Consider the following 15,549-nt stretch of genomic DNA (forward strand, 5'->3'; position numbering starts at 1 on the left):
CGAGCCGCAGACAAAGCACTCCCCGCGGGCCAGCCTCCTCCGTCTGTTAAATGTGGCCCTGCTCGTGTCCATAGCTTCGTCAGCAGGGGGAGCTGTTGCCACACGGAGCACTGAGGTTGTGGAGTGTGGGGAGGGCGGAACCTTTTCGGACCCGGAAGGGAAAGGGACGGCACGTGCCCGGCCACGTCCTTCGTCTCGCTCCCGACGGCGTTCCTCCAACCGATTGTCTAACCGTATAACGAGATCAATAAGCCCATCTAAATCCCGCGGTTCTTCCTTCGTTACCAGGTGCTCCTTCAGGACCGACGACAGTCCGTTTATGAAGGCGGCGCGGAGCACAACGTTATTCCAGCCGGACCTCACAGCCGCGATGCGGAAGTCGACTGCATATTCGGCTGCGCTCCGGCGCCCCTGTCTCATTGACAGCAGCACTGTTGAAGCAGTCTCTCCTCTGTTAGGGTGATCAAAAACTGTTCTGAACTCCCTCACAAACCCAGTATAAGTGGTAAAGAGCCGTGACTTTTGCTCCCAAAGCGCGGTAGCCCAAGTGCGTGCCTCACCACGAAGCAAGTTAATTACATAAGCCACCTTACTGGCGTCAGACGCATACATTACGGGTCGTTGTGCAAAGATGAACGAACACTGCATAAGGAAGTCCGCGCACGTCTCCACACAACCTCCATACGGCTCTGGGGGACTTATGTATGCTTCAGGGGATTGTGGGGGGGGGGTCGTTGAACGACCAGTGGAACGTCTTTATTCTGCACTGGGTCGGCAGGAGGAGGAGCTGCAGCAGCGCCCTGAGCGCGCACTTCCACCTGTGCGGTGAGAGCCTCCATCCTGCGATTAAGGATGACGTTTTGCTCGGTCATCAGATCCAACCGAGCGGTAAAGGCGGTGAGGATTTGCTGCAACTCACCAATCACGCCTCCTGCAGACGCCTGTGCACTCTGCTCTTCCATTGGCTGTTCAACAGATGGGTGACGCCCCTCGGAATCCATGACATAGGCCGAGATATCCTGTTGGGAAAGTGTAGTGACACGGACCCACAACAGGGGGCGTAAATGAACGGACAATGAAAGAGTCGAATATGAACACTTTACTGTTGTGAATGAGCACAACCACAATACAGAGGAATACAGAATTTTGCAAACAGTCAATCCACAAAGGTGACGTGTGGGCAGGCTCGAGGATAGAAGACGTCTGTCCTGAGAAGAACCGGAACCACACGGTTTCCTCCGCCACCGAACCTGGAGAATACTGAAGCTGCCAAGTCCCGAGTCCCCAGATGGCCACCGTCTCCGAATGTCGGATCTGGTACTGCTGGCGAGGAGCAGAAACAATAAGATGTGGGTGTGTGCACACCCAGTAGCAACAATGGTGGAGAGTCCACCTCCACCTCTCACACACACTCGTGCAGCTCCTGTCTCAAACACTTATCTGGCTGGGGTGTGAAGCGAAGCCGTCGCTGATTACGCCAATCTCCCAGATAAGGCACTCCACAGGAAAACAACTGTAAAACGAGTTCAGACTAAGACACAGTTAGTTTTAAGGCTGAGAATATTACCTTCACAGGTCGATGATATCTCGGCAACGAGGTAGAGATGACGTCCGGTTTTTATGGAGTGGTATGATGAAGTGTAGATGGGTGACAGCTGTCATGAGATAATGAGTGACAGCTGTCACCCCCGGCTGTGTCCGTGGCGGCAGCGCCCTCTCGTGCCAGAAGCCCACACTTCAGGCAGGGCGCCCTCTGGTGGTGGGCCAGCAGTACCTCCTCTTCTGGCGGCCCACACAACATATAGGCCTATATGCAATAGAAAACATTAAGTCAACGTATTCATGTTTTGACCAAAAACATTGTTTAATAAAAAATAAACACACTTTACAAACTTAAAGGAACTTGGACTTCTTTAGGGCTTCAGAACTTTCATTAGCAGCATGGTAATGTCCATCAATGCCTGCTGGTAGAATTAGATTGGTTTGTTGTACTCCGAATAAAGTAGAAATTGTATGTTGACATCAGAAGACACCTACGAGCCATGTCCACATTTTCAGTCAGAGTCCTGAACAGGGATTTAACAGAAGAGTTTGCAGTTTAATTTTGTTAAAAGATGCATCACATGAACAAGAAAATTATTATTTTGAACATAATATGATAAACATATGATAATGTGATGTGGTTACCTGAGTATTCTTGCACCAAGCTGCTGAAGCACAACCACATGCCCCACAGCAAAACACCCCACCTCTTCAACATCGGCACTGCCTAGTGCTGCACTGCGTTCCACTCTCCTTGCATCCACAGGTCGTCAGCTCCAAAGATCTTGCCTGTAATGGTTCTTTGGTTAAAAGCTTGGGTACCAGCACACCATCCTTCATATGCCAACCACAACTAGTTGGTGAGGGAAGCTGTGGATGAGACACTAGTGATTGTTTCCAAATCTTTGTTTGATAGTGTGCCCTCATGAGGTGCAGAGACAAGGCATCCTTTGTTGAAGGTAAAGTATCCACATTGGCTTTCACCTTCTGAAACAGGGCACATCGAACCTCATGGATTGATTCACTGCTTGATTTTGGGTCATACAAGTACAATTTGCATACAAATTGTTCAGCCATCCGTAGAGTGTCTGGACTTGGCATTTCTTCCTCACCAAAGTTTTGAAGAAGATGAGGATACTGCTGGAACATTTCCATGCAGTCCTTTTTCCAATACCAGTGAACTGGCTAGTTGTATCACATCCGGTGATGGCATGAAATGCCAATAAACCATTACTAATATTATGTGGTAATTTGATGTCATGCACTTTGATGAAGCGGGATTTCTTGGCTGTTCCTGCCTTCATCCAAACCTCAGGACTCAAATGTTGCACAAAGACAAGCAGCAACACCAGAACATCTGTGTCTCTGCACTGAATGATGAGCCGCTGAAACCCCTTGACTGTTGCATCAACTGCATGTAGCAGAATGCGTGTATCCGCTTCCTCATGAACAGCCTGCAGTTGGGAAACATCAAAGTCAGCTGTAGATGCCACTTTTTCAGGGTCAGGAAATCCCCTACTGATCACAATTTCCCAACCATACTGATGAATTTGCCTTTCGAGCTCCTCTGACAGGAAATGGGTCAGGCTGGCTTTGTTTTCGTCCAGGTCAATAAAGGTATTCCAGTCAGCGGGTACCTTCACATCCCTTCTGACAATGGTCCAAATCTTTCGTTGTGTTGTGCTGCGTTTTGCTCTAGCTCCATTCTTTATTGAGTTTTGTTTGTATTGATCAAACACTAGGTCAACTCTTGTGATCCCACCATGTAGATGACCAGTGACTTTATGCATGAAAATGTCAGCGTACTCTCCAAATGTTGATGCATCAGGAAGTTTTCCTAATGCTCTCACCAGGGCCATCCCATCAATTATAGTACACATGCTCACAGGAGATGGAGTGAGGTCTGTCGCCATTGCACCAGCTTGTAGTATGGTGGCAAGGTCAGCTTTGCTGGTTGGTCTGAGCAACAGATCTGCTGTGGCAAGTGAGAGGGGTACTGCACACAGTTCTTTTTGAAGGAGCTCATCAATGTTGACCTCTCTACCGCTGTCCATGGATACAATTATGCGATGAAAAATATCCCTGTCAGGCTTCACACACTTGGACTTTTCATGTTTCTTATCTTTGCTGTAGTACAAATCTGAGAATGTATTGGGGTTTCTCTTGGTGAGGCTACTGTGAAAGTCAACACTCATTGCGCTCAACCATTTTGTCACGAACTCTTTAACAATTTGTTTCCCACTCTTTTAACATTTTTTTAACCTTTTCTGACATTTCGTGGTGGGATCTGGTTTGTTGTTGTACACAATTGGAAATGAGTGAGATGTTGTTCTTGTTGTAGACAATTAGAAATGAGTGAAACTAATCAATGAATTCTTGTGAAAACACCTTCTGCGATGATCTCCATTGAATCTCTTTCTTCAGGCCTCATAGCACAGATGTGGTAACAAAACAGTGCCCCTGTGGTGCAATACTCCTTTGGTATGCTTATTATTAATTTTAATCAAAGGTTATATTTGCACATAAGATGGATTATATTGGAAGTATGTTCAAGAGTACAGTAGGGGTTAAGAAGAGAAGGAAACATTTAGGGATAAATTCCGATTTTGCCACTTTTAAAGATATAATCATAAAATGGACAAAATCTCATTTTCCAAGCTGACAACCAGTCTAGATTACATCACTAGGGTTCAAATAATAATATTTTATAGGTTGTCAGCGTGTACCCTGAGATGTCCGCATCAGTTACAATGTCAGTTTTGGCCCCCTGACTAATGTACAGTGGTCCCTCGTTTATCCGGGCGCGACGCGAGCGACTGCAGCCACAGGTTGCCATGTAATCCCTATGTAAGGATGCGTTTTGGCGCCAAACCGCGCAGCGCAAAGCGAGTGAAGCGACGCGAGTGAAGCGATTTTGAGCGTTTTGCGCGTTTGTGGCGCGATATTGCGTCGTGTCACATCGTGTTGCCCTCCTCCCCAAGTTGAAAAATCTGAATTTTTTTGTCTCGTCACGCCGCGATGACCAATCAGGGACTGAATATGTAGTGACGTGGAGATATCTGGAGTTTGACTGAAGATGTGAACATGTCCTGTATCTGGTAGCAGCCTGTGAGCAAGACTTATGTCTCTTTTGTCCTTTATTTCACAATTATGAGAGAGTTTTTGGAGCGAGCAGCAGCAGCACAGCAGCTAGAGCGGAGTTTTTATTTTTATTTTACATGCGCGCGCGAGGGAATCATCCATGGAGATTATTTTACTTATTAACTACACAGATGTATAATAAAGCAAATGGTGACTGGTTTCTAAAGACAATTATGACAATTATTATGAGTTTTTTTGGGAAAGAGGGATGAGCAGCCTCACAGCAAGCCGCGGAGTTTCGTTCTTTCTTTTCTTTTCTTTTTTATTTTATGTGAGCGCGCGAGCGAATCGTCTGTGTGGAGAATATTTTATTAATTAACTACACAGATGTATAATAAAGCAAATGGTGACTGGTTTCTAAACACAATTATGACAGAGTTTTTTTGGGGAGGAGCAAGCTGCAGCAAGCAGCGGAGTTTCTTTTTTTTTATTGTTTACATGTGCGTGCGTGAACGGGACAGTTGGTCCTCAAACTGGGTCCCGCAGAGGCGGAAGGACCGCTGAAAGCGGCCATCATCCAGACGCAGCTCCTGCAGCAAATAATGATACTCTCTGTATTGGGAGCTTTTCACAACAACTCGCTCCGTGTGGTCCGTCATGATGACTTGACGCAGAGCAGAATGGAAGCTCCTCCTATTTGATGACGCACCGGGGTGAATTTTCGCAGCGAAAGTCCACCCAAGCAGAGCGACACACCGGGTGAAGGAGGTGCGTCCGTCGCCACGCGACCCCCGCAAATTTGTAGCGTCTGATCGCGCCCGGTGTGAACGCAGCATTAAATCCGCGAAGTAGCGCTATTTTTTTACACTTATTATAGATGCTTTAAGGCTGTAAAACCCCTCACTACACACTGTTCTCAAACAGGCATTAACATTTTCTCACTTTTCTCTCTTGTGTAAACACTCTCTTTTTTCTTCTGTGCGAGAAGATTATAAACAGACACACGCAGAACACAATGCGTGGCTCTCCCTTCGCTCACTGCCTCCGGAGGTACGGATGCGGGACCTGCAAAGAATCCAAGTCCTCTCTCGGTGGCCACGGAGCTCTGCGGCTACGGTCAACATCCGGATCAAAACAGCGAGCATAGCCTCTGGACCTGTTGCCAGATTTGGCGCAATTCCGCAAACCAGACAGGAGGGCGGCGGTGTGATTGGCAGTGAGAGCAATCGCGGTGATTTTTTAAAATATTTTGTTAGTCAAGAGAGGTGGCGGATCACGGATCCATTATAAATAGCTGGCGGAGCCAACGTCAGAGGTTCCGGAGCGCGCGTCCGAGTTTCCGGAGCGCGCTCCGGCTTGCTCCCCCTCAAATTAAGCCCTGCGTGTGGCTCAGGTGGATTTTGAGTTTACACCCATCTTCAAATATACAATTTATAAGTAGGAGGTCAGGGTTGTACAGTAAGTGGCAGATTTTATCCTCAGCTGTTGTTGTCTGTTGAAGTGTTAACGGCCAGGATACTGAACCCTAAAATTGTTCACCTCTGAAACATTGCAGTCCCAAAATGAATGTGGGAAAAAGAAACAAGACTGCTTGAAACATGAAACCAAATGCTTCCAAAAATGTGTCATTCTTATGAAAAACTGTCTTAAAAAGAAAATCATCCAGCGTTTTGAAATGTGACTTCTTGTCTTGCGAGATTCTGGCTGTTTTAGTTGGCTGTCATAATTTCGTGTGTATGAGCTGATGTAGCTTTTATATTATTAACCTTACCATCACCTCAGGTATCTGAACCTAGGCTACGGTTGTCTCTGTGTTTATTATTTAAAGGCTACACCTTCAAAATTTTTAAGTGCAAAATTGAACTCCCCGAATCCTAGTTTGTAGCCGTGTTGTCACCTCTGTCAAGGTTATATTTTCTTTTGCTGTTCTTTTATATGTTTCTTTGTCATATGAGTGTTTCATAGGGACCAAGGAAGAACCTACAGTGGCCAACATGGGCCACAACACTTCCAAATTGAGACAACACTATCAAATACAAAAAACCCCACTGAGATCAATTTAACAACATTGTTGCATCAAAAACCATCTTGCAAATAAAAAAAAAATACTTGCAAACATAAAGATAACAGACATAACCTACAGCACATGTAGAGTGGGGAAAATAAGTATTTGATCCCCTGTCAGTTTTGCAGGTTTTCCCACCTACAAAGAGTGGAGAGGTCTGTAATTTTTATCGTAGGTACACTTCAACTGTGAGAGACAGAATCTAAAAACAAAATCCAGAAAATCACATTGTATGATTTTTAAATAATTAATTTGCATTTTATTGCATAAAATAAGTATTTGACCCCTACCAGCCAGCAAGAATTCTGGCTCTCACAGACCTGTTAATTTTTCTTTAAGAAGCCCTCTTATTCTCCACTCTTTACCTGTATAATTGCACATGTTTAAAATTCTAATGGCTGAGCATTTAAAAAGTAAGGAGCGGCAGGAAATCAGGAAGTTTCACAACCTGTTAGTGCAGAAAAGGCATAGCCTACTTTCAGTGGGAGTAGTTTTAAAGATACACCCAGACAAATTAGTGACAACAGGGAAAATTGGGTAAAGAATCTCTCTGACAGGGTTCTTACACAGACAGAAAAGGATGTGCTCGCTAAAGGACTAAATTTCTCAGTGACCCCTAAACATATACCGACAGTAGATTACATCACTGCAGTAGAGTCAGCCATTAAACATAACAGTTTGTCAGAGTCAGAAGCTGGGGACCTCCGACTAAGAGTCACAGCAGTGCTGAACAGTGCTAAGCCTCCTCCGTCCAACATCACAGGAGAAGAACGGAAAGCTTTGTCAGCACTGCAGAAGGACCAAAGCATCCTTATCCTGCCAGCGGATAAAGGCAGATGCATGGTGGTCCTGAACACATCGGACTACGAGGCCAAGATCAACAACTTGCTCAGTGACTCCAATACATACGAACGTCTGAAGAGAGACCCCATGAGCGGCTATAAGAAGAAAATCATTAGCTACCTCCAAAACCTGGAGAAAGAGGGACTCATCGACAGGCAGGCATACTACAGACTGTACCCTGGGGACGCCACTCCATGCATCTATGGACTGCCCAAAATCCACAAACAGGACGTGCCACTCAGGCCTATTGTATGTAGCACAGATTCCATCATGTACAATTTGGCCAAGCACCTCAAGTGGATTTTGGCTCCTCTAGCGGGTAACTCAGACCACCATGTGGAGAACACACAAGATTTTGAAAACAAGATCAAGGACCTGCAGCTGGAGGCAGATGAAACTATGGTGTCATTTGATGTGACATCGTTGTTCACCTGCATCCTCACCGCTGAAGCCGTCTCAGCTGTGAGGCAGAGACTGCTGGAGGATGTGTCTCTACTTGAAAGGACCAAACTCACACCAGACCACATCTGCCAACTCTTTGAGATCTGTCTTAACACCACGTATTTCCTGTTTAGGGGGAATTACTACAGGCAGATCCATGATTGTGCGATGGGGTCTCCGGTATCCCCCATTGTGGCCAATCTGTACATGGAGCGAGTGGAGAAGACAGCCTTGACGTCTTTCGCGGGCATCCCTCCCAGTCACTGGTTCAGATATGTCAATGACACATGGGTTGAAATCAAGCAACAGGAGGTTGAGGACTTTACAGAACACATCAACTTGGTGGACTCCAATATCAAGTTCACACTTGAGGATGCCAGAAACAACCATTTAGCCTTCTTGAACTGTGATGTTACGATTGGAGAGAACAGGCAGCTCCAGACAGGGGTTTACAGAAAACCCACTCACACTGACCAATATCTTCTCTTTTGCTCAAACCTCCCCCTTGAACACAAGCTCGGGGTGATCAGGACTCTTCAACACAGAGCCCTACAGGTGCCCACAACTGCAGAGAGAAGGGCTAAAGAACAACAACTTGTCCAGAAAGCCCTCACAGTATGTGGGTACCCACGATGGTCCCTGGACAAAGTGCAGAAGTCCCAGAGAACAAAGAGACCAAATAGACAGGAGACTGAGACAAGAAGAAGAGGAGTGTCTCTCCCTTATTTAGCAGGAGTAGGGGAAAACTACAGAGGATCTTCAGACAGCACAAAATCCCAGTTTACTTTAAACCGGTTAACACCTTGAGACACAAATTAGTTCACCCTAAGGACAGGATCCCTAGTTACAAACAGAGCAATGTAGTGTATTCTATCAGATGTCAGGAAAACTGTAACGAACACTACATAGGTGAGACTAAGCAACCTTTACACAAAAGGCTATACCAGCACCGCAGAGATGGTGCCAGTGGACCTCAGTCTGCAGTTCACCTCCACCTTAAAGACACTAACCACACGTTTGAGGACAAGGAAGTTAAAATCTTAGCCAGAGAGAAGAAATGGTTTGAGAGAGGGGTCAAGGAGGCATTCGATGTGAAACAGTTGAAACACAGCCTTAACCGGGGAGGGGGTCTGAGACACGCTTTGTCCCCTGTTTACAATGGGGTACTCGGGTCAAAGCAGTTTCAGTCTTTTGTTCATGGTAATGAGTCATTCACATCATCAGGAGAGTCGTCAGGGGAGCTGTCAGGAGAGGCGTCCGTCCCATCATTAGGAGGGACAGCTGTCCTGTCATTAGGAGGGTACTAACTAGAGCACAATAGGTGCTAATTAGAGCTATTGTTTAGTCACTAGCCTATAGCAGTCTGCCTCTCGGTAGGAGGGGTCTGGTTAGGTCTAAAACTCCAGCTTTTGTGGCTTCTGTTTATTCTTCTCTACAAGAGTCAAGATAGAAGTCAGACTACCAGAGCAAGAATTTTAGCTGAGGAAGCTTCTGCGATTTGAAGGGAAAGTCCTCGTGTCAAGCAACCCAGTCCAGTCGAAGATTCAAGCTTCTCTACTATGGAAACCACCTGGACAACCGCGAGCCTACACAGAAACACCTGTTTGAACTTGTTACCTGTATAAAAGACACCTGTTCACACACTCAATCAATCACACTCCAACCTGTCCACCATAGCCAAGACCAAAGAGCTGTCTAAGGACAGCAGGGACAAAACTGTAGACCTGCACAAGGCTGTGATGGACTACAGGACAACAGGCAAGCAGCTTGGTAGAAGACAACAACTGTTATGATTATTTATTGGAAAGTGGAAGAAACACAAGATGACTGTCAATCTCCCTTGGTCTGGGATTCCATGCAAGATCTCACTTTGTGGGGTAAGGATGATTCTGAGAAAGCTCAGAACTACACAGAAGGACCTGGTCAATGACCTGAAGAGAGCTGGGACCACAGTCACAAAGATTACATTAGTAACACATGATGCTGTCATGGATTAAAATGCTGCAGGGCAGCAAGGTCCCCCTGCTCAAGCCAGCACATGTCCAGGCCCATTTCAAGTTCACCAGTGACCATTTGGATGATCCAGAGGAGGCATGGGAGAAGGTCATGTGGTCAGATGAGACCAAAATAGAGCTTTTTGGAATCAACTCCACTTACCATGTTTAGAGAATGAGAACAACCCCAAGAAAACCATCCCAACCGTGAAGCATGGGGGTAGAATCATCATACTCTGGGGGTGCTCTTCTGCAAAGGGGACAGGACAGCTGCACCGTATTGAAGGGAGGATGGATGGGGTCATGTATTGCGAGATTTTGGCAAACAACCTCCTTCCCTCAGTAAGAGTATTGAAGATGGGTCATGGCTGGGTCTTCCAGCATGACAATGACCCCAAACACACAGCCAGGGAAACTAAGGAGGGGACAGTAAGAAGCATTTCAAGGTCCTGGAGTGGCCTGGCCAGTCCCCAGACCTGAACTCAATAGAAAATCTTTGGAGGGAGCTGAAACTCCAAACCTGAAAGATTTGGAGAAGATCTGTATGGAGGAGTGGACCAAAATCCCTGTTGCAGTGTGTGAAAACTTGGTCAAGAACTACAGGAAACATCTGACCTCTGTAATGGCAGAGAGATGTTTCTGTACCAGTTGTTAAGCTCTGTTTTTCTAGGGGGTCAAATACTTATTTTATGCAATAAAATGCAAATTAATTATTTAAAAATCATACAATGTGATTTACTGGATTTTTTTTTTTTTTTTTTTTAGATTCTGTCTCTCACAGTTGAGTTGTACCTACGATAAAAATTACAGACCTCTCCATTCTTTGTAGGTGGGAAAACCTGCAAAACTGACAGGGGATCAAATACTTATTTTCCCCACTGTAACAATTTAATTTGCTAATGCATCTGTTGCAAATTCAGACAACATGCATAAAAACAGTGTACTAAACAACACTTTGCTAAATTCCACAATGCAATGGAAGTACCCACAACAACAACACTAAGAGCCCTGTCACACTTGGCAGAAATGAGCACAAATGAAGTCAGAACAGGTTGAATGGAGGGAAAAACTCCAAACTTTGAGGCGAAGTTGGGAGGGACAGACATTCAGACAGCCATGTACAAATGCCATTTGACTACTTAGAATGTAGGTGGATCCCACCTCGACTGATTCGTACACATCCTGTGCGTATCCTTACGAATGCAGTTCATATGTAGTTGGAAAACAGTACAAATGCCCAGAATGCTGTCACAATGCAGTAAGAATATCAAGAATGCACTCGAATGCCATGTGAGTGCGGTCCGATCGCCACCCGAAGTCTGAGTGGAAGGCAAGCAAGGGGAGGGGCATGGCAGAGCGAGCACTGTGGTCCACTATCTTTTGAATACCTGCGGCGTCTTTCTGCTGGATGTTGAATGGAATGGTATCCAACCTGTGAAATGTGAACATGTAAACCAGGGTCCTCTGACGATTGCAAGTAACTGTGTGTGTTTAGAGTATTACAGCCATCAGGGCACCGACATGCACACCTACAACCATTATTACTGCTGCGGCCAACAGTCCAGGGTGTATCACAGTAAACCCTATCACGACTGGTAAACGGTTGTGGCAGGATGCAAATGCAAGACTCAGACACAAGGCTCTGTAAGTAAAAGCAGTTTACTTGGATGGAAAATGGGGTCTGGTACACAGGTAGGCAGTCCAACAAGATAAACAAAAGCAAGAGCATCAGGCAAGCACGTGGTCGAGAGTACAGGAAGGGGGTCAAAAACATGGGTGGCAAGCAGGTTGAGAAACAATGGATACAGAGCTGGAGAGGAAGGCATAGAGCACATCAATCTGGCAAGGAAGCAGGGCAAAATGAGGAGCTAAAATACACCCAGGTAATGAGGTGCAGATTGGGAGCAGGTGTGCGGTGGAATGCACCAGAATGAGGGAAACGCCCACCACCAAGAAACAGGAGGGACAGACAAGAGAGACAGGGACAGATAAACCCAAGCATGAAAAAGACCCCAGCCAGAGAGTAACCCTAAAAAGAGAAACAGAAATGTGGCAAAACCATGAAAACAAAACCAGGCAGAAACACACATCCTGACAAACCCATAATCAGGGGACCCTGGACGACATATATCAGTACAAATATTGGATAACATACATAAGCCAGAGGGGAGATAAGGCAGGTCCTGACAGTAAAGCATTGAACAGCAGCCACACACACCACCTACCTCTTCGCACTCTGTTTCTGTTTCTCTCTCTCTCTCTCTCTCTCTCTCTCTCTCTCTCTCTCTCTCTCTCTCTCTCTCTCTCTCTCACTCTCTCTAGGAAAGCAGCTCTGTAGCAGACAGTGGGGCATCCCGCTGTCTGTCTGGACAGCAGAGCACAGAGTTTAGATGATATGATCTCACACACGTGCAGCGGGGTCATCAGATGATATAAGCTCATGCACTAGATGGGGAGCCATCAGATGATACAACTTCATGCTATTCCCCTCTCCAGGATATTAGGTTCATGAGATGATCACACTGTGGTTCACGTGTGTCCTACCAGTCAGTTAATGCCTTCGATGATGTAATGTCTGGACTTTGAGGATGCATGTTACGTGCACTGTCATGCGGCGGGCGTCCCTGGATGGCACGTCATATGGGATATATATTTCATGGTGGACAAGGCTGATGGCTGATGTAACCATCTCATGGCACTCCCAGGATGACAGGGATTTTATCATAGGCTGCAGCCTGGCTGTTGTTCACCCAACGCTGTGAGATGCATCTGGAGCTGCTCCAAAGGTGATTTTCTATTTTATTTATATTGTAATGGTTTAGCACATCATTCCTCCTAAAAGGTTTGATGGTGTACGCTCGTCATAGGGCAGCAGCGCAGTCCATCTGCTCATGGTGTTACAGATATGATGATCAGAATATTTCACATACATTTTCTAACACATGGGAGGGAATGAAAATGTATCTATACTAAAATTTGGTTTTTAGATTTCTTAGTTTACTTAGTTTAATTTTATGTTTTAGTTTATCCTCTTTTAATTATGTTGAAAGGGGCAATATTAAGGCTGATGAACATACTTAGATTGGATGTATTGTAAAGGCCTCCTAAGCTATATGTGGGATTGCTGTATGAATTAATTTCTTTCATTTTAGACCTGTTAGTATGTTACATGCTGAAAAGCTTCTAATTGTGTCAACTTTCACATACATATTAATAAGACAGATGATCCTTTAAATGTAGTCTGTCTGGAGGTAATTGATATCTTTGTCCAGTTTGTCCAGGGTCAACTCTCTCAGCAGTGGAAACACTATGACTTAATTTTGATTCAGATGTAGATGTTTCCACTGTTGTATCCTTCCTGTCACATCTGCCTTGGCTGATCATGTTCTTGTGAAACTTATTATTTCAGTTTACGGCACAATATAATGAATGCAGAGAATTAAGAGGGGTTTTTTTTTTTTGTTGTTTTTTATTTCTTTACGAGTGTGTTACACATAACACAAAAGACGCAGAAACCAGAAGAAAATCCATGAACCAAACAAGAAATGGGGAACCACAAACCATTATGCATTTGCACGAATACAGTGCAAGCACCTGGGATGTGTTGCACCACACACAAAAAAAATAAATGTCACTCATGGGATTCAAACCTACAATTTATAAAAGCTCTGATTACCAGACAGAAACTTTACCACTGCACTACAATTACTGTCTTATAATAGGAGTGTAAAATGGCTAAAATCAACAAGGAGATAAATGTATTTTTTTAAAAAGAGAAAAAAGCACCATGATAACTGACCAAACAGTGTTTGTTACAGTGTTTTTCTGCTGATACGTGACTGAAAGTGGCATATTTGTCATACTGTTGGCTTGCCATAGTCATATAGTTCGGCAGCGCATCATGCACAGGACATGCGTGTCCGGCCCAACACGCATGTCCTGTCAGACAGATGTGACATTCAGATCGGCTGCTGCGTGTCCACATGAACTGTTAATCTGTTTCATCTGGGACAGCCTGACAATGGGTGCGCTGTGCATGCTCTCCAGCCTGTCACAAAAGCGATATATGTTTTTATGTATTTCCACTTGAGTACAGCAAGCACAGTGGACATTTGTAAGGTCCAGTCAATGGTACATGTTCTGCAGCTGTGATATCCAGGACCAGAGATGTCAGCTGTTGGCAGCCAGACACACCCCCTGTCCATTCAGCGCACAGACCAAGGTGTCACTCTGTGATCAGATGAGAGGCGCCTCACCTACGGGGGGAGTGGGGGGAGAGCGCGCAAAACACATGCACGTCACGTCTTGGGGGGAGCGGGGGCCACGCGAAACACATGCACACGTGTGCTGTGGGGGAGGCAACACTCTGGCAGGCCACATATGTACTTAGCAACACCACAGTCGTGGGGGCACTTAGACAAATTTCACAGCCTGCTTAAAAGTGGTCGCCTGCTCATTGTTTTTGTGCTAACAGCGCGAATGGCCACACAATACCTAAGTGCTAAGTGCTAAGTACGAACAGTATTAGATGTTCGTGTGTGTCACCTGGAATTTCGCCAACACCTGCCACGAGAGGAATCGAATGGGCTCTCACAGTGCACTGGTCTTTTGTCCGCTTGTGTGCACGAATGGTTGTAGTGACAGGTGTATGAAGCGTTGGAGGCAGCTTTGATTTTTCTTGACTGGTATGCAATTCCTCCATGTGCTAGTCAGCTTCAATCGTGTTATGCATGAAGGGGCCCTAAGGGAGGTTTCTGGTTCACTCTTTGATCAGGATTGCTCTGTAAAGAGCTTTAGTGACAAACTGAGTTCATTGTGGCAAGATCTGTTGAATTTTGTTGTATCTGTTAAGATCAGAAGGTGTTGCTTGCAAAAAATATATGTCCTATGATCTGCAAGCCCTCAGATGTAATTGTAAGAGTTTGAAGCACATGTGGAATCAGTCAAGGTTGGAGATTACTGCCTGTGGATACACATTCAGTGTTGCTGGATTTAAGCGCAGACTTTGACACCATTCCTTACTGGAAAGTAAGGAATAAAGCAGATAACCCGTAAGTTGGAGAGGAAATGGCGTCTCACTAATTTAGAAGATCTTCACTTAGCCTGGAAAAAGAGTCTGTTGCTCTATAAAAAAGCCCTCCGTAAAGCTAGGACATCTTACTACTCATCACTAATTGAAGAAAATAAGAACAACTCCAGGTTTCTTTTCAGCACTGTAGCCAGGCTGACAAAGAGTCAGAGCTCTATTGAGCCGAGTATTCCTTTAACTTTAACTAGTAATGACTTCATGACTTTCTTTGCTAATAAAATTTTAACTATTAGAGAAAAAATTACTCATAACCATCCCAAAGACATATCGTTATCTTTGACTGCTTTCAGTGTGGCTATGTACCACAGGCTTTTAAGGTGGCAGTAATTAAACCATTACTTAAAAAGCCATCACTTGACCCAGCTATCTTAGCTAATTATAGGCCAATCTCCAACCTTCCTTTTCTCTCAAAAATTCTTGAAAGGGTAGTTGTAAAACAGCTAACTGATCATCTGCAGAGGAACGGGATGTGCTGACCTTCGACGATAAGAGTA

The 15,549-nt window shown here is 45.1% G+C and overlaps 1 long non-coding RNA gene across 1 annotated transcript; it reads right to left on the bottom strand.

Annotated features, from left to right (window-relative positions):
- Positions 1-3,665: 3,665 nt before the first annotated feature.
- On the bottom strand, positions 3,666-14,088 carry LOC117515082. The gene is made up of 3 exons (XR_004562040.1): positions 14,077-14,088; positions 7,963-7,969; positions 3,666-3,785 (listed from the first exon to the last, which is right to left on the bottom strand). It is a non-coding gene; the product is annotated as an uncharacterized LOC117515082 (long non-coding RNA).
- Between the last annotated feature and the right edge of the window lie 1,461 nt (positions 14,089-15,549).

This window comes from Thalassophryne amazonica, chromosome 8, assembly GCF_902500255.1.
Source record: "Thalassophryne amazonica chromosome 8, fThaAma1.1, whole genome shotgun sequence".
In the NCBI taxonomy this organism is placed as follows: Eukaryota; Metazoa; Chordata; class Actinopteri; order Batrachoidiformes; family Batrachoididae; genus Thalassophryne; species Thalassophryne amazonica.